This window comes from Ursus arctos, unplaced genomic scaffold (genome assembly GCF_023065955.2).
Source record: "Ursus arctos isolate Adak ecotype North America unplaced genomic scaffold, UrsArc2.0 scaffold_18, whole genome shotgun sequence".
NCBI lineage: Eukaryota > Metazoa > Chordata > Mammalia > Carnivora > Ursidae > Ursus > Ursus arctos.
In genome coordinates this window covers 47,715,449-47,736,267 of record NW_026622852.1, presented here as the reverse complement: position 1 = coordinate 47,736,267, position 20,819 = coordinate 47,715,449, and the positions used below count along the sequence as shown (strand labels likewise).

At 40.4% G+C, this 20,819-nt stretch overlaps 1 long non-coding RNA gene across 2 annotated transcripts in view; it reads right to left on the bottom strand.

The window, feature by feature from the left end:
- Positions 1-492: 492 nt before the first annotated feature.
- LOC113266363 (uncharacterized) overlaps positions 493-20,819 on the bottom strand; it is a 28,293-nt gene continuing 7,966 nt past the window's right edge. For both annotated transcript variants that reach the window (XR_008959973.1, XR_003320360.4), the window contains one exon: positions 493-20,520. This is a non-coding gene — a long non-coding RNA (uncharacterized LOC113266363). The remainder of the gene's footprint in view (positions 20,521-20,819) is intronic.

The following is a 20,819-nucleotide window of genomic DNA, read 5'->3' as shown; positions in this document are numbered from 1 at the left end:
ATCCTATACTATTATTGGAACCACAGCCCAGAAAAGAAAGCCAGGGACGATGTCCTAAACATAAACAGGGTGACTGTCTGCTGAAATAAAAAACTTAAATAGGATCCAAGGTCTCAACACTTAGTAGTCAAAATTTCCAGGATACAATAAAAAAAAATCATTCATACCAAGGACAAGAAAAGTCACAACCCAAACAAGAAAAGGCAATCAACTGATGCCAACATAGAGACAAATCAGATGCCAGAATCATCTGACAAAGGTTGGAACAGCCATCATAAAAAATGCTTCAGTGGGCACCTGGTTGGCTCAGTTGGTGGAGCGTTGACTCTTGATCACAGGATTGTGAGTTTGAGCCCCACAATGGTTTAGAGATGGCTTAAACAACACAACACAAAACAAACAAACAAAAAAACCCAAACCAAACCAAACCCAAACAAAAGCTTCAACAAGCAATTCCAAATTATCTCAAAACAAATTAAAAAATAGAAAACATCAGGGAAAAATGTTTATTAAATGAATGAATAATGTTTAGTAAATACTGTGGAAGAACACATATCATGTATTACTATTTATATTTTACTTTACAGAATGCAAAGCAACAGTACATACTGCTTAGGAATATAAACGTACAGGTAAAAATACAAAGAGATAAATTGCAAGGATAATCACCAAATTTGTGATTGTGGTTACCTCTGTGATAGAAAGGAAATGCGATCAGAAAGGATACACAAAGTATTTCATCTGTATGTGAAATGTTTTATTTCCTAAGCTTGGTTACTGTTACTAAGGTGTTCATTATAGCAGTCTTTACACTTTGATGCCTGAAATTTAATAAAAAATGACTTTATTGAACAACTCTACTGAGTGATCTCTGTCTCTTGTAGTTCAAAAATTTTCACTCAATACCGTAAACGAAGCTTTTGAGCTTAACTTGCTAATTTTTGCTTTAACCTTTAAGTTTTTAGGTTACAAAGACTATTGCCCCTACCAAAGACTGTACAAAATGCATATATTTCAAAGGAGAACAAAATATATATATGTGAAATAACTTTATCTACGATAAAATCTAGACTAGCACCATATGTAAGAGGAAAGATTGTCAATGTTCTAGTTCTTAAATTAGGTAGCGGTTTCTAAGTAAAAAGAGTAATAAAATTGACAAACTACTCACAGAATCCAACAAGAAAAAAAAAGAGAGAAAACACAGATAACCAATATCATAAATAAAAGGAGAGACATTTTATTACCAATTATTACCAATAGCACAGATAACATCAAATATAATAAAAGGATACTTTGAAACAAAAATTTCCAATACATTTGAATATATGGAAGAAACAGAAATTTTTAAAGAAAAATATAAAATTGCGAACGACACGGGTAGAAATAGAAAAATAAAATATCTTAAAGAAACTGACTCAGAGGGGGGAAACAAGTCTTCCCTCAAAAATAAGTAGGCCCTGGGTGAAATAGGTGAAGGGGATTAAGAGCACACTTACCATGACGAACACTGAGTAGTGTATAGAATTGTTGAGTCACTATATTGTATACCTGAAACTAATACAACACTGTAGGTTAATTATGCTGGAATTAACATTTGAAAAATACGGGAAATAAAAAATACGGGAAATAAAAAATAGACCCTTACCTCATAACAAAAATTAACTTAAAATGGTTCAAAAATCTAAATATAAGAGCTAAAACTATGAAATTCTTAGAAGAAAACATAGGGACAAACCATGCCCATGGATTTGGCAATGGTTTCTTAGATATGACACCAACAACATGAGCAAAAGGAAAAATAAACTGAAAGTACAAAACTTTTATTTTTATTCTTTTTTTTTTTTATTTGATAGAGAGAGAGCGTGCACACAAGTGGGAGGGAGGAGGGGCGGAGGGAGAGGGAAAAGCAGACTCCCCGTTGAGCAGGGAGCCAGACGCGGGGCTCAATCCCAGGACCCAGGGATCATGACCTGAGTTGAAGGCAGACACTCAACGGATTGAGCCACCCAGGCCCCCCAAAACTTTTATGCATCAAATGACATGATTAAGAAAGTGAAAAGACAACCACAGAATGGGAAAAAAAAACCCTGCAGATCATTTATCTGATAAGTCTAGTATCTAGACTTACCTATATAAAGAGTTCTTACAACTCGACAAAAGAGAACAAGCCACTTTAAAAATGGAATGGCCATTTTTCTGAAACTATATATGCAAATGGCCACCAAGCATATGAAAAGATGCTTAACATCATTAGCCATTGGAGAAATGAAAATCAAAACATTGAGATACAACTTCACACCCACCAGGATGGCTATAATTTATTTTAAAGATTTTATTTATTTTTTTGACAGATTGAGAGTGGGCGCACACAAGCAGGGGGAGCGGCAGAGGGAGAGGGAGAAGCAGGCTCCAGGATGAGCAGGGAGCCTGATGGGGGCTCAATGCCAGGACCCTGGGATCATGACCTGAGCCGAAGGCAGACACTTAACTGATTGAGCCACCCAGGTGCCCCAGGAGGGCTGTAATTTTAAAAGATGGAAAATAATAATTGTCAGAGTGAGGAGAAGTTAGAACCTATGTACGTTGCCTTGAGAATGTAAAATAGTGTGGCGGCAGTGGAAAACATGTTAGCAATTCCTCAAAAAGTTAAATATAGAATTACCACATGACCCAGGAATCCTACTCCTAGGTACAGGTCCAAAAGAACTGAAAAGGTTTTCAAACAAACACTTGAACGTGAATGTTCATAGCAGCACTATTCGGAAGAGCCAAGAAGTGAAAACAATCCAAACGTCCATCGGTGGGTAAATAAGCAGAATGTGGTTTCCACACACCCGGAGAATATTATTCAGCCATAAAGAGGAATGAAGGACTGGTACAGGCTGTCACATGATGAGCTTGAAACCATTATGGTAAGTGAAAGAAGCCAGTTATGAGAGACTACCTATCATCTGGGTCCATTTACATGAGATGTCCAGAATCGGCAACTCGTAAGACAGGAAGTAGGTCAGCGGTAGCTTAGGGCTGGGGTTTTACAGAAGGGGACAGTCAACAGCTAAAGGGTACATCATCTCTCTTTGCCGTGACAAAAATGTTCTAGAGTTGGCTGTGGCGATGGTTGCATATATTTGTGACTATACTAAAAAACCACGGACCTGGATGCTTGAAATGGGTAAACTCTCTGATATGTGAACTCTATCTTAGCAAAATTAAGATAAATCATTAATTTTAAAAAATAATTCCAAGCTCTGATGTATTCTCCAGCAAATCCAAAGAAGAAATCATGCCAAAATTACACGAACTCTAGGATGATAGGAAAAGAGAGATTCATCAACTCACATTCGGGGGCTGGCAAACTCTGATACGAAAACCTGACGATAGCAAAACCTGACTGACTGTGTTCTCAGGCACCCTTTCACGAACAAAGACAAGGAAAATTATAGGCCAATCTCATTCATGGACATAAATATAAAAAATATTAAAGAATACGTTAGGAACCCAAATTGAGAAATCTATTAAAAAGTTAATCAATCATGACCAAGGTGGATTTATCTTAGGAATGTAAGGTCAGTTTAACATTAGGAAATCAGGGGCACCTGGGTGGCACAGCGGTTAAGCGTCTGCCTTCGGCTCAGGGCGTGATCCTGGCGTTATGGGATCGAGCCCCACATCAGGCTCCTCCGCTATGAGCCTGCTTCTTCCTCTCCCACTCCCCCTGCTTGTGTTCCCTCTCTCGCTGGCTGTCTCTATCTCTGTCGAATAAATAAATAAAATCTTTAAAAAAAAAAAAAACATTAGGAAATCAAACAGTGAGATCTACCACATTAAAAAATCAAAGCAGGGGAAAAAATCACAGCATTTCTAGACAGATGTAAATTTTTTAAAAAATTTATAAAATTCAACATCCATTCATGATTTTATTTAAAACTTTCCCCAAAAAATAGTTTGGAATTTTCTTAATGCGATCAAGAATATCTACAGAAAACCAAAGTAAACTTACCATTTGCTCAATATCAAATATTAGAAGGCTTTCCTCTGAAAAGAGCAATTAAAGGTTTGCTGATATCACTACTTTTGTTCTATGTTGTGCTAGAGATTCCAGCCAGTACATGAAGGTCAGGAAAAATAAATAAAAGGCATAATTATCTACAGATGATATATTATGTACATAGAATCCCCCCAAAAGCTAAGCCATTAGAATTAATAAGAGCATTAAGCAAAATTGCTAGATGAACCAATATACCCAAATCAACTGCATTTCCAAATACTATCCATAAACTGTTAGCAAATATATTGTTTAAAGATGTCTTTTTGCAATAGCATAAAAATTAAGTATCTAGAAATAAACCTATCAAAAGATATGCAAGACCTCTATATCGATTGAAAGTCACTAAAGACTAAAATAAATGGTGAACTGGAAGATTTAATAGGGCTAAACATGCCAATTCACTCAAAAACAATTTATCGATTCGCTTCAATCTTAATTAAAATTCCCAACAGATGTAGTTTGTTGCTTTTGGTTTGGGGTTTTCGTTTTGTTTTTGTTTGAATTTGACAAATTAAAAAAATACATATTTGAGAGAGAGTGCGCACGCACGCATGAGCAGGCCAGAGGGATAGGGGCAGAGAGAGAGGGAGAGAGAGAATCCCAAGCCGGCTCCACACTCAGTGCAGAGCCCAACGCAGGGCTGATCCCACGACCCTGAGATCAAGACTGAGCGGAAATCAAGAGTCCAATGCTTAACCAACTGAGCCACCCACGTGCCCCTTGACAAGCTGATTTAAAACACTATTGAAATTTTAAGGACCAAGAATATCGAGAACACTCTTTAAAAAAATAAGGTGAGAGTTCTTGTTGTATCAAATATTGACTGATTATAAAGTAAAAAAAAAAAGTAAATAATTAACACACTAATACTGTCACAGAAATTGACAAATCAGTGGCACATAACCAAGATATGCAATGACTCACACACAAATGAACACTACATATACAACGGTAATGGTAACGCATGGTCATAAAAAAAAAAAAAAGATAATCTTTTCAGTAAATGGTGCTGGGAAAACAGAATATTCCTATGGAAATAATGAAACTGTATTCTCTCTCACCATACACAGAAACCAAATCCAGGTGAATTAAAAACCTACAAGTGGCCCCTTCCTTCCTTTTCCTTACTCTCCCAAATAATTTAGTCCCAAAGCCTTGAGGTAGGGCAGAGCAAAGTGGGCGTTAACAATTTCTCACCAGCTTACTCCTTTATTGTCACCCATCTAGCTCAAGTTGTCATCTCTCACCTGGATTGTTAAAATAGCATCTTACTGCTCTCCCTGCTTCTGACCTTGCCTTTCAGTCTGTTCTCAACACAGCAGCCAGGGTGATCCTATTAAATGGTACACAAGACCATGTCCTTGCTCAAAACTCTGGTAGGGTTTCCAATCTCAAAATAAATGTAATAGTCCTTACTGTGATTCCAAAGGCTCTTATCTCCTAATGCTCTCCCCCCAGTTCAGCCTATTCCTCCTCACTGTTCCTTGAACTCACCAAGCATGTTTCCACGTTGGGGCTTTTGCACTATTTCCTCTGCCTAAAATGCTCTCTCGCTATCTCTTTTTTACTAGGAGCCTTCCCTGACCACCTGATTTAAAATTATAGACCCCTCCCCAGAAAACCTTAAACCTAAGTCTTCCTTCCTTGATTTATTTTTCCTCCTTCACATTTACAACTATATAGCATAGGATATATTTTACCTTTGCATTATCTTTATCCCCACAAGAATGTAAGCTTCCATAAAATCAGGCTTTTTGTCACAGTTTTAATTTCAATACCTAGAAAAGTGATTTGCATATAGAAAGTGTTCCATCAGTATTTGTTGAATAAGAAAAATAACAAATGACTGATGACTTTGGAAATTGTTCTCAGATTCTTAATTCCCCTGCTTTCTAGTCGTGGAGCTAGGACAAAAGAAGTACATTAAAGTTAACACTAGGTGGCATAATATCATAAGGAAAGTAATCGTTAACAACCCATCCTTTCCTCCTGACTGATACTGCTTCCAGAAAAGCCATTGTTGCCAAGTTTCCTCTGGCCTCCCCACTTCCCAGCCTGTTGGTGTCATGTTTGCAGTAATAACTTAAATTTCACTGATGTATGCCCCACCTGCATGAATGTTATTCTGTCCTGCCAAGCACCTCAGTTCTTCCATAAGCACTAGTGCACAACGTGCCAGTGTATGTTACCACGTTCCTACTCCCCATCCATTGCAATACCCCCCAACCCACCTTCAACTAAAGTCACCGCTGCACTAAAGCCCTCAAGTTTCCAGGGCGGTGGGGTGGTCTGTGGTGAGAAAGAATCTGTCTCCCCTGGGTTACACACTGCTCGATTTCCCAGATTTTACTTCCAAACTTCTCTCCCTAGAGCCCACACCAGAGCCCTAGGGTCCATAGGTTAGGAATCGATCTAAATGGCAGCTACCATGGAGGACTAAGACTCACTACTTCCCTGCACCACTAATGATGACTGGACTCAGTGCTCCTGCCAAGGAGCTGCTGTCACTAATCTGCCCCACCAGTTCCCTACCAGGGCAGGATGACCAACTTGTCCCGGGTTGCCAGGGACTTTTCCAATTTTAGCATAGGAAGTCTCAGGTTCCAGGAAATCCCTCCATCCGGGGCAACCTAGGACAGTTGATAACACTACATTAAACCCGGATCTGTCTGCACTCCACTCAAACTCAGCCCAGATCTGTCACATTGGTGCTACAAATATTACACCATTCTCTCATTCCACATGTGGTCATCACCAAGCACGTCAATTCTCCCTCCTTTGTGTCACCTATATTCGTTTTCTCCTCCACATGCCCACTGTAAAAGTTAGTGGAAAACGACAGTAACCAAGAAAAGACACGACCACTGAAGATGCAGAGGCTTCGGCAGTGAAGCATTGGATCACATCACCTGGGGCAGGCACTGGCTCAGAGCAAAGGGAAGATGGAATGAGTAGGGGAAGAAGGAAGTTAGAAACATCAGCCACAGGCTCATACCCAGACAGAAAAAAGGACTAATATCTAGACATTATTTTCTTCTTTGCTTAATGTATGTGCACATAGGTGTGTGTTTATGTATTTTTGTATATATTAAGTAATTTTCTTCTTCTCCCTTCCCATTGTAATTTTAAGAATTAATGGCAGTGGTTAACTTTACAATTTCATCTTTAGGTTACAGAATATTCAAGAGGGACTCCAACTGAACTTGAGTAATTGACATCATCCAGATATGAATGTAATGACATTTGGAACCTTTCCTTTTTGGGGAAAAGGTGAGAGTGCCTATTTCTACCAAGGGTCATTGTATCTTATTAAAGAAATGGCTGGAATCTGGTATTGCTGCACAGGAAGTTGAAATATATGGAGAAAGTTGTGTATGGACATGGAGTAGGCAGTGGGATGAGCTGTCCCTGTCATTACACCACTGCCTCTCAGTCCAAACCTACTTTCATGCTCTGCTTTGTGACGCCAGGCCTGGGACTACGGGAGCTCTACGTCTGCGTTGCCAGTCGACTTCCTTTGAATTCTGCAAGGCAGACAGAAGATGGGAGGAGGGAAGCACTCCTTTCCTGACAAGTGGTTAGCAATGATAACATTCAACTTTTGGGGGGGCACTTCTAGAACCAGGCTCATCATGCCTAATCAAAGACATCGGCAATAGTTAGGCCATGGCACCCGTTCCACAGTCTGAGGTCCCCTCCTTTGAGCTTCCTATTGTCTCCCCAGGCTAGAGTAGAGTTCCTGGAGTTCCTCTCCCTGGGTTAGCTCGGTATCCTCTTTTTTGCCTTTTCAGTTCTCCAAAACTACTTAGCTAATTCCCTATATTAAATTCTCTCTGTTGAAGTTCCAAGGTGTGTTCTATTGTTCTGAATGTATCCTGACTGATCCAGTCACCCCGCTAAGTAAAGAACCCTAACCACCTGCAATGCTGGCTAAAAACAATGGAAATATGAAGTGAGTGGTAGAAGAGGGAAGTGATCAATATGGACTATGACTTTTTACAGCGACGATGACTGTATAGCTAATGTGTATTTTTGTTATGTACATATTAACCAATGATTTATACTTTTTCCCCTTCCCTGTTACAGTTTTATATGGAGTGTGGGTGGAACTTAATTTACAATTTTGTTCATAGGTCACCAGGCCACAAGTTACCTCTAGACCTACTGGAGAGGAATGAGGATCACCAGGAGGTCCTGAACTTGAAAAGGCTACAATGACCAACGGGACTTTGAGTCTCTCTTCTTGTTTGGAGAGAAGGAGTGTCTTTGTATGACAGGCAGGAGTAGGAAAGTATTAAATGACGAGTGAACTTAGATGCTAAGTGGTAAAGGGGTGGGCTATATAAATGTTGAACCCATTTGTCCCCAAATTCATGTTTGCCCTTCCACTGCTGTGCAACCTATGAGAGGGCGCACTGGCTTTTCTTAACTGTGGTGCCCAGGCTCACTATCAGGTGGTTTCTGAAAGACTGGAAGACGGGGGTAGGAAGGACGAAGCCAGGATATTTCTCTCCATCTCCCTTCTATCTCAGGCACTTCTCTGGCAATGACTGCAACTCCAAAGGGCCCCAGCGCTCACCAGACAGGTCCTTAGAGGTCCAAGGCTCCAACAGATGAGCCCCAGCTCGGAGACTCAGCAACACGGCTTTCTTACCTTTGTCTCTCCAGGTTGCAGGCAGAGGTTCTCCCACTGTCACTAACCTCTGGGTTGCTTCACTTTCTCAGTAATGCAGTCAGTTCTGTCATCTGGCAGTCACTTCCCTGCATTATATTTTCTCTGTTGTAAATACTAAAGACGGTTGCCACTTTCCTCATTGTCCCTGATTATTTAAAACAGATGACAGCTGATCCCAGTCTGGGTACACTATAATGCTCAGTCAATATTCTGCCACTTTCCCACTTCTGGGAATTTATATCAAAATATATCTACACACCTACAAAATGAGATTTGTATGAGTTTATTCTATGTGCAAAGCCAACAATATATTGAGAAAAAAACACAAGCCACTTTCTGTAAGGGAACTGCTTACATGAATATTGGGACATCAACAGAGCTGTGAAAAAGAACAAGGAAAACCCCTATGAACTAATACAAAGTATTCAGTGAAGAGAGCACAGGATGGTAAAAATAGTGTGTTATCTTTTGTGTAAGAAGAAAAGAAGACTATGTGTTTGTACGTGCATAAAGAAACACCAAAAGACACACAAAAAACTAATCAAAGTGGTTACTTACAGTGGGTAGGGCAAAGGAGAACAAGGTAGACAGAGACAAGAGAGAGTATTCCCAATATATAGTCTGTGTTGTTTGGGCTTTTGAGCTGTATTAGTCCGTTACCAATAGAAAAAGTCACAAAAACTATAAAAATGCACAGGAAAAAAATGCAACAACCTAGTCACAAAATGATAAACAAAACCAATACCAAAATACTTTACATAAAATTGTAGGAAAATAAAAGAGGAAAAAAGACTACCTACTGTCTGATTCCAACCCTAGGACATTCTGGAAAAGGCAAAGCTACAGAGACAACACAAAGATCAGTGGTCATCAGGGGGTTGGAGGAAGGACGAACAGGCAGAGTGCAGAGGAGTTTTAGAGCAGTGGAAATACTCTGTATAATATTATAATGATAGACGTATGTCATCATACATTTGTCCAAAGCCATAGAAAGTACAGCACCAAGAGTGAACCCTGAGGTAAACTATGGGCTTTGGGTGATTATGATATGTCAATATAGATTCATCCTTGGTAATTAATTATTAAAATAAAAATGTACCATTTCTGGTGAATGGAAGAGGCTATGCCTGTGTAGGGGCAGGGAGTATGGGGGAACTCTCTGTACCTTCCTCTCCATTATACTGTAAAGCTAACACTACTCTGGAAACATAAAGATGAGAGACAAAGGAGAAGAAAAGAAAGGCAGCAAATTTTCAGAGGCCTTCAGTCCTCATTTATGCAACTGGTCAAGAAGCCCATGTGGAAATTGTAACTCCCTTCCTCAACCCATTCAAGTTTCAGTTGCCTTTGACTAGCATAAGCCGGGTGAAGCTCTTTGCCTGGTTGACTAACCCAAACTTAGATTCCTGAGGTATCCAAGTCTGCCTTGTTTTCTGTTAGACTTAATAACTGGGCATGTAAAAAGCAGCTTCCATGCTCAGCATAAACCTGGCTTTATAGCAGTAACCCTAATTTACCTTTGATAATTAGGGCCAATCACACCAGCCAACATTAGAAGCCTTACTTCTCTAGCTATGAACTGAGTTTCTTGACTGATCACAATGTTTTATGAAATACAACAATGATACCCCAAAAAAGCATTCAGAGATTCCATGCATTATATTAATGGTAGAATTATAACAAACAGGAAGGGCAAATCCAAACAGATTAAACATCAATTTTGATGATTAAAAAACATTTCCCCCAAGGCTTCCAGATAAAGATGGCAGATTGAACATAATAATTCAATTTCACTTCCTCTGAAATCCCACTAAAACTACCATAAAGGGATCTTTTAAAGCCCAGAAAACTATAAATACAAAGACAAGGAAGATAATAGAAACAAAATTTTGCTAGCTGGAATGCAGAAAAGTACTTGGGATACAGTGGGGAAAGGCAAGAACTGAACTGACGCATATCACAGAATCTTCCAAGGGCTCAGGAACTGAGTGGACTTTTAGAAGTGGGGGATAAAAAGTGATATTAAATAAGCATTGATAGAATGCAGTTTTAAAATACATTCCCCACCCCTCGAGTGTGGGCTGGATTTGGCAACTCTCTTCTAAAGAAGAATGTAGAGAAAGAGAAACAGTAAGGAGAGGAACCTGAGACACCACCCTAGCCAAATGCTCAAGATTATCATCACCAGTCCTAAGTCATGTTGACACTGTGCACCCCTGGTAGGATGCAGCATATCCCTGCGGTATTCCTCCCCCCAATCCATATTCCCAACGTAATCACGGCAAATCAAAACATCCAGCAAACCCAAATGGAGGGACAGCCTACAAAACACCTGTCAAGGTCATGAGAGACAAGGAAAGACCAATCAACGGTCACGGCTTGGAGACTAAGGGAACAGGATGACTGAATGCAATCTGATATCCTGCAACAGAAAAAGGACTTCATGGAAAACCTGGTGAAATCCAAACAAAGTCTGTGGTTAGTTAACACGATCATCCTCGTGTTGATTTCTCAGTTCTGGTACATACAGCTTGATCAAAAGAGATGTTACCATGAGGAGAAGCTTGGGGGAGAATATACAGGAACTGTCTTTGCAACTTTTTCTGGTAAATCTAAAATCATTTCAAGATAAAAGGATTTTTGAAATACAAAAATGGCATGGCACTGAGTAAACTCCTGCAGAAGACCGGAACTGGTGAATGGGGAATGACAGACAGAGCAGCTATGGGAGCAAGAACCCTACTGGAAAATAGGAGCATGACCTAAGTGCGTGCATACCGAATGCTAAGACCCCAATACCAGCCTTAGAACTGGGCACCCCACACGGTAGAGTCCCTACAGATCAAAGAGAGAGGGAGAATACATTGATGAAAGAACCCATGGGTACCATTATCACCCAAGAACTAGCACTCAGTGCCGGGGCAGTACAATCTAGAACATTAGATATTTTATTCTGTGACGCTAACTTCATCTAGGCTCCAGGGAGATGCTTCTCTACTTCTCCTGCTCTTGTCCTCCTTTCTCCTCAAAGTAAAAGGTGATTGTCCCTGAATGCTGCGTGTGGGGGGGGAGGCAGGGGTTGTGCTTCTATTGTCAGAGACAGACTTTGCTGCTCAGAGAATGTGCACAGTAGAAGCACTTTGGTAAAACAAAATACAAATTAACTAGTGTGACAAATCCTTCCTCTCTGAGAGCATGAATGAAACAGATACTTGCATTTTAAAGTCTCAGAGTATTGAAAATTCATTTTTTTAACTCATTTCAGATTCCACTTGGAGAATTCACTGATAATCACTAATTAGCATACTGTTCAACACTGTTACACATAGCAGCTGAGAAACATTTTGTAGTATTAAATAATTCAAATTATTCTTAAATCTGTGTGTGTCTAGAAGTAATATGTGTGCAGCAAGCTATGTGTGCAGCAAGCTATTTGTATCTTATACTGACAGATGGATACTAATTCTAGAATCCTAATTAGATTTACTTTTATAAAACATATGATACGATTTAATTAAATTTTCAAAATATGAAGTTAAAAATTCCAGCTTTAAATTTTTATATTTGTTGATTTATAATCAGTATCTTACCTTTCAGTTTTAATAGATTATCTTGAATGTTTTATTTTTTTTAGAAGATTTTATTTATTTACTTGATAGAGAGACAGCCAGCTAGAAAGGGAACACAAGCAGGGGGAGTGGGAGAGGAAGAAGCGGGCTCCCAGTGGAGGAGCCTGATGTGGGGCTCGATCCCAGGACCCCAGGATCACGCCCTGCACCAAAGGCAGACGCTTAACAACTGCACTACCCAGGCGCCCCTATCTTGAATGTTTTAAAAGAAGAATATGTAAAGTCTACAATGACTTAAGAAAGGTCTTAATGTGATATTATTGTCAATAAATCAAACTTTACGTGAAGTTTCAGGGTAATATTTTGCTGAAATTAAGAAAAACAAAATTCATAGCGAAGAATATAATCATTTATTAGTTTGGCAAGTCTTTACTAATCATCTAAACATCACTTTTGCATTTGCAATAAAAGTTAATATTCAGTTGTCTAATAAGTCATAGGCCTTCAGTCATATAAAAACTGCGGCTTGAGATAATTTTCAGTTTTGTTGTGAAGGTATACATATCAAGTCAAGAGAAGAAAAGAGAGTTTACTCAGTAGTTTGAGTTATAACTTTTAAATATTTAGACATGTGGTATGTGGGCCTCCATTAGTATTTATCCTGGAACACATAAAATTATACTGAAAAGCAATTTAATTCAGTAACTGGCATAAAGAAAAATAAGAAAAAAAATTAAATAAACAATTTTTAACCTCAGAAAAATCACAAAATAAGAAAAGAAATACAGTCGTAATATATTATGATACTTGACTATGCATAATATTGGCACAGGTATAGTGTAAATACTGGACATTCACTCAACCAAAAATTATGTTGAGAGGATAGAGAAGGGAAGCAGAGAGGATGGCAGGATGAGAGATAAAGCCTCAGCTATCATAAGGGAAGTCGTTACACAGGATCTAAAATTGCTACTCCCCATTCCCCACAATGGAAGAGATTCCCTGTAATGTATCTGTCAACAGAGAACTGGCGAGGTGCCTACAGGTGTAATGCTAAGTCCAGAACCCAATACTGGCTGCTGTTGGTAGCAAACTGAGCCCTCAGCAACGGCATGGACCAGGGCAGCCTTGGAGACAAGAAGTCCATGTTGTTGAAGCCCATGCATAGCCTCTACCACTGACACCATGGCCACTCCATTCAGCAAGCATCAGGCTGGCTGGAGACAAAAGAGAACTGGCATTTACAGAGTGAGCCACCTTGAACATCCTAGTATTAAGAAGCTCTTCTGCAGTGGAAGATTTCTGCTGAGCATTTCATGAAAGCAAGAGGGATCAGAGGAAAGAAATCTAGGGAGTATTTGCCTTTTATCTTTTTTTTTTTTTTTTTTTTTTGAAGATTCACTGATTTATTTGTCAGAGAGAGAGACAAGCAGGGGGAGCAACAGGCAGAAGGAGAAGCAAGCTCCCCACTGAGCAAGGAGCCTGATGCAAGACTCGATCACAGGACCCTGGGATCATAACCTGGGCCGAAGGCAGACGCTTAACCGGCTGAGCCACCCAGGCATCCCATTTTTTATCTATTTTTTTAATTCTTATTTAATTTATTCTTATTTTAAAATCCATTTTATCAATTTTTTTTAATTTCTAGCAATAAGAAATAGTTACATGTTACTTTCTACAATCAAAAGTAAATTTTCATTAATTAACTATGGTAAAACCTCCCTGAGATTGAATCATCACATTCACTGTGTTATGTGATGACCATGCCTACTACTTGCTCGTTTCTGTCATAGGACTCTGCCACCCCCACTGAGATTACGTCTCGCATTCCAAGTTCCAAATGTGGCCCGCCTACCCGTCAGCATTCTCAGCCTAGAAAGGGCAGCCAAAGGAAAGTGCTTTTTAAAGATTCCCATACTTCCTTCACTAATTCATTCCTTGCGCCCAAACTAAACTGAGCGTCTTCTGGAATATACCAGGGGATCTAAGAGGGGCCCACAGGCAGATTACATGACAGATGGAATCCTGCATTCCTATACCCTAAAATTTTTTATCCCTTCTTTTAGACCAAATTCTTTCTGGCTTTTCAATGCTACTTGGGGTTTGCCAGCTCAGGACATCGTTAGAACTACAGTGGGCTGCCCAAGCAACCACAGAGACTGCAAGTGCAATCTTATCAATTAACGTGGCTTAATCTAAAAACTCCGCTTCCATTTTCCTGGTCAAGAACCCTCAACTCCATTCCTGCAAATATTCCGCATATTTTCATGACATAAATGAACAAATTCCTATCATTCTTGTGGGTGTTAACACTCAACTACGATGTGCCACAATTGAGAACTCGGTTTCAGATAAATCTAGGAGTTCGGGGTTCTCTAAGCCTTCGTTTCTGTCATAGCTCACTATTCAATTTCTCAAGACCCTTCTCTTCCCTAATCTAGCTTAACCTACCGCTCATGTAAAATATTTGGCCTAGTATTTGAATTCATGTACTAATATAATTTACCAAACCACAGAATCAATCTTTTTTTTTTTTTTAAGATTTTATTTATTTATTTGACACACAGAGAGACTGCCAGTGAGAGAGGGAACACAAGCAGGGGGAGTGGGAGAGGAAGAAGCAGGCTCCCAGCAGAGGAGCCTGACGTGGGGCTCGATCCCAGGACCCTGGGATCACGCCCTGAGCCAAAGGCAGACGCTTAACGACTGAGCCACCCAGGCGCCCCCACAGAATCAATCTTTGAATTGGTTTTGAGATACCTCAGCTACGACTAAAAGCTATAAGAGATTTTTTTCAAGACCATCCCATACAGACTTGAGTGTCATTCTACTAGGGCAATATTTTTACAATTTGAACATGTCATCTGCTTGCTTTAAATCATCCTATGCCATTAAAGGCATCCATCATGGTTCAATCACTCTTCCCCTTTAAATTGGTCTAGGCAGTAGTTATCTGGTTTCCCAGAACTTCCTCTTCAGTGAGCACACAGTCCAATACGACCATACAAGATAACTTGATTCGCTATTTTGCCATATCATAGTACGGAATGCCACCTTACCATCATGTAATACAAAAGGAAGTCTCCGCCTTTTGCCTGATCTCTATGTAATTACCGTTTCCCTGAAGCCGTGTTACCTGCAATCCACTGTCTGAAACCACTAGACGGTAAGCCCCACGGAGGGACCATGTCTGTCCTATTAGTCACAGTATCCCCAGCACCTAGACTGTACTTGACACATAGTAGGCACCTAGTTAACATTTACTGAACAAATTAATAAACCCAAATGTCAATTCCTCTAAGAAACTTTATTATAGTGCTTATTACATGTTTTTCCTTCTGGACTGGGTCTCTCGAGACAGAAATCTATCTTGATCCTGGGACTGCAGGTTCAAGACCCATGTTGGGTGTAGAGATTACTTTAAAAAAAAAAGACAGAAACAGAGGCACCTGGGTGGCTCAGTCGGTTAAGTGTCCACCTCTTGATTTCAGCGCAGGTTATGATCTCAGGGTCGTGGGATCAAGCCCCAAGTACGGCTCTGCATTAGCGTGGAGCCTCCTTGGGATTCTCTGTCTCTCTCTCTCTCCCTCTGCTTCTGCCCCTCATTCTCTTTCTCTCTCTCCTTCTCAAATGAATAAATAAATCTTAAAAAAAAAAAAAAAGACAGAAACCTAACAACAAAGACACCTAGTGACCCTGCAACCAAAGTACAGGAAAGAACTCAAACAATGCATACAATAAAACCAACATCCCCACTACCATCATCAAGGGAGATATTGTGAAATAACTGAGAGTTTAAAAATTTACAGGCTCATCTGCATAGGAATGTCAAAAGGCTGGAACAGCTTAGGTTGCTAACACCTGCAGAACTGGTCTCCTAGGAGATAAACAAACTTCTTACATCCCTGCCAAAAAAAAAAAAAAAAGCCCTATTTGGAAACTGTCTGTATTTCTTTTTATACCATTATAATAAAAGGAATTCCTTCCAATAGAAACTCATTAGGTGTGAATGGGTATTCTTCATAAAAATAACAGTTACATCTGAAAATGTTAAGAGGCTGGTTGTTAATACTTGTTAGGGTAAATCAATTCAATGAAGTTTCTGTTTTTCTTTTCTTTTTTTTTTTTTTTTAAAGATTTTATTTTTTATTTATTTATTCGACAGAGAGAGAGACAGCCAGTGAGAGAGGAAACACAAGCAGGGGGAGTGGGAGAGGAAGAAGCAGGCTCATAGTGGAGGAGCCTGATGTGGAGCTCGATCCCAGATCACCGGGATCACGCCCCGAGCCGAAGGCAGACGCTTAACCGCTGTGCCACCCAGGCGCCCCTAATGAAGTTTCTGTTTTTCTAATAGCAGAGAATTTTGGTGCAAAGAGAGCTCTGATGGGAAAAAAACATGCTTGGCTGGATTGCGGCAATGTGATAATTGGGGTAAGTTAGCACTGCACACTATGAAGTAGAGGAAAAGCAGGTAAGAACAGGGCAAGGTGCTACGGACAAAATACCCCAATTTACAAACTGCCACAGGTTGCTTCAAGACTTAGAACAAAGTATCTTTTCTTCTTGTTTCTGCACCTCACCCTTTGCTCTCCAGTTAGTGCTGCTTATCTGCTTCTAAATGAAGGATTGTGGGAAGGATTCTGGGTGGCTGCTGCTGCTGCTTCTTCTCCTTCTCCTTCTTCTCCTTCTTCTTCGTTTAAAGATTTTATTTATTTGACAGGAAGAGAGACAGCCAGTGAGAGAGGGAACACAAGCAGGGGGAGTGGGAGAGGAAGAAGCAGGCTCCCAGCGGAGCAGGGAGCTTGATGCGGGGCTCGATCCCAGGACCCTGGGATCACGCCCTGAGCCGAAGGCAGACACTTAATGACTGAGCCACCCAGGCGCCCCTGGGTGGCTTCTTCTGAACACACGCACTCCACTAAATACAGCTACTGTGCTGCTCGCTTTACTTGCAGTCAGAAAATTATGCATACCCAATGCTTCAACTGGTACTACTGAGGCAACAATGAACTTCCTGTCACTTTGGAAGGCCTAGAATTCTCAAAAAAGCCTTGAGATGATTTCAACACCTGAATAAATTGCCTGACGGAGAGCTAAGAAGGATTCAGTGAGTACATATGGGACATAAAACCAATCAGCCTCGCTCAAGGGGAAAAAAATCACTGATACCACCACACACTTCTGTTATCTATTGTATTGCCAATCTATAAAAATATGGTAGCTTTTACATTAAAAAAAAATGAAAGTTCCACCACACTGAATTAGAATCACTTTGTGGAATTCTAAGAATAATTTAATTTCATCACCTTTTGAGGAAGTTTGTATAAAATTACCCCTTCATTTTATGACAGGCAAATTACAACACAGACTGTTTGCCATGATTTAGTGCACGGCCTGTCTTTTCATTTTCTTTTCAGTCTATGGACATTTGGTTAATAAATGATAAAAACAGAACTCAACCCAGAAATCATTCTCAACTTCTTTCCTTCCGGTAGAAAAACAGTTTCCATTTCTCCATCAAGAAAGCAATGTTTAGAGGAAATGTGGGGTAGCAAAAAAGTCACATTGTTCTTTTATTTTAAAAAAAGCTAAAAGTGAAAAGAAAACGGCAATCATTATTTCCTTAATTCCTCTATATGGTTTGACTAACTCTTAGTAACCACGACTCCTATGTTCAGCACAGATTAAAGGAAACCCGATATGTAGATGATTTTAACTTTAAAATTCTATCAGGAATACAATGTGGATTTAATCTTTACTTGAGTCTCCGTGTTCACCATAAAAAATCACCAGGCACTGCATACAAGACTTGAGGATATGCAGCGATACACCATGTATCATACTTGTGATGAGGAAATGCTGGGCCTGCAACCATTGCAGTTTTCCGGGTTCCCTCAAAGAGCCAACTAGTATCTTTGAATTTCTCTTTCAACCTGAGCCACCTGCCATCATCTCTATACATCACTTTCAAACTCTAGACATCACTTTCTCCGTTGAGTTTCCTTTGCCTGAAAAAGAGCCTTTCGTGGACGTTTTCTGTTCTTGGTAAGATACAGCACTTTTTCTCAGATCACACCAGCTCAAGGGGAAGGTCAGATCACAGTAAGTCTCCCCACACTATAGGTCTCTGACACAAAGATCCTGCCTCCACGGGCACCCGAAGAGCTCCAGTTTCTCTGCTCAACGGCTCCGGGTGCCCCAACGGCTGCTCTGCAGAAAAATCTGCTTGGTTACCCATTGGCTGGCACCATTTTACTCCTCTGCTAATGATTTTCCCTGGTGCTGCTAATGAACAAAACAGGGGCCAGGCTGCCATGCCCACAGATGGCACTACAGCTATTGGGATGAAACTGCCAACGTCTATGCCATGGGTCCTGTCCTTTGACCATTCCAAAGTCTTGCCACTAATGCTCCTGACACTTCCGTTGTCAGCGATACAGCCGCTATAATTTCTACACCGTTTTCCTCTGTAGCTACCATGTTTTATCATTCTGAGTCTGACAGCTGGGCTGTAGAACTGTATGCATAAGCCTCTGCTATACTCAAACCATCTGTCTGCTACTATGCTAGCCGACCGTTCTTTTTTTTTTTTTTTTTTTTTTTAAAGATTTTATTTATTTATTCGACAGAGATAGAGACAGCCAGCGAGAGAGGGAACACAAGCAGGGGGAGTGGGAGAGGAAGAAGCAGGCTCATAGCAGAGGAGCCTGATGTGGGGCTCGATCCCATAACGCCGGGATCACGCCCTGAGCCGAAGGCAGACGCTTAACCGCTGTGCCACCCAGGCGCCCCTAGCCGACCGTTCTTAAATATAGGCTCCTGAAAAATCTTCTTTATTTTAAAGAATTACACATTTACTCTGCCTTTTTAGGAAAAACTTAATTCCTCTCCAGTTGATTAAGAAAAAAAAAAAAGCCCTTCTTTATTGAAGAGTGTTAGACAATCATAATAAACTTCGTAGGGATAATAAAATCAGAAAATCACTCTTTGGCAACCCCTGCCCCTCAATAAAATAATTGATTCAGGCAACAATTACCAGTGGATGTCAAAAAATTGGCAAATAAAACAAATATAGCAAAATGCTAGCAGTTACTGAATTAAGTTGTGGGTCAATTCTTTCAACGTTCCATCTGACTGAAATTTTTTCAGTAAAAAGTTGGGGCAGGGGTAAAAGTCTCCCTTGATTTACAGGGAGGTGGGTCTCTTTCATGCGGATTGGTCTTCCCTTACGTACAAAACCCTGGAGTCACCTAGGCAACCCCGAGATACACTGACCTCTGCGGCAAACACAGGTTAAGCCTGAGCTAAGAACCTGCTAGACTGACTCATAATTTTTGTTCTGATGCCTTCCTCTTTCCCACACTTTTAGTTCTGTTTCAGAGCTGTTTTCACTTCCCATCTGTTTTAAGAGCAACCCCCGAAAACAAATATGAGTTTACAACTACACAGTCACAACAGAGGGCAAGCCAGAACCATCTGGGAAGCTTTATCAAAATACACACATCCAGAGCCTGACCCTTTGATATTTCAATTCACTAGTTCTTGGGTGAGGCCTGGGCATATGGTTTTGAAAAAGTCTCCAGATAACTCTGATATGCCTCTCTGAAACAGAGAGGTGTTTCTTTGAAACTATACATAATCTTTTACCTGAAGAATCTATATACAGAAGAAGGGACGGGGGCAGATTTAGAAATGAAAAAGATAAATACCAAATTAGGAAGCTCAAAAAGTTCAAATTATTGGTATGGTAGTCATTAATGCTGCTCACCGATGTCTAATTCTCCTCTTTCCTGAACCCCCCAAAACTGCACTTTCCCCTTCTTGTTTAAAGTTGGACCCGGCCATTTACTGGCTTTGATCAATGAAATATGAGCAGTGGCATGTGTCACTTTTTTTTTTTTTTTTAAAGATTTTATTTATTCATTCGACAGAGATAGAGACAGCCAGCGAGAGAGGGAACACAAGCAGGGGGAGTGGGAGAGGAAGAAGCAGGCTTCCAGCAGAGGAGCCTGATGCGGGGCTCGATCCCAGAACGCCAGGATCACACCCTGAGCCGAAGGCAGACGCCCAACCGCTGTGCCACCCAGGCGCCCCGGCATGTGTCACTTTTAAGCAGAAGTCTTCAAGACACAGTACACAAGTCACCACATCCCTTTCTTCCTGCCTCGGTGATGGTGGAAGCATGTGTTGAGATGGTCCCTCCATCTGCTGAGATCCTTGGGGGACTGTGATGAAAAAGCCCCTGTCATCCCATGTAGGCCATTAAATGGGACTAAGAAACAAACATCTTTATGATAAATCATTAAATTATGAGAACTGTTCAGGGCACCTGGCTGGCTCAGTTGGTAGGGCGTGAGTCTCTTGATCTCAGGGTCCTGAGTTTGAGCCCAGGTTAGGCATAGAACGTATATAAAAATGAATGAATGAATGAATGAATGAATGAATGAATGAGTAAACAAATAAAATGTGGGGATATTTAGAAAAACATATGAAAGTTGTTCATTAATGCAACATAATCTACTCT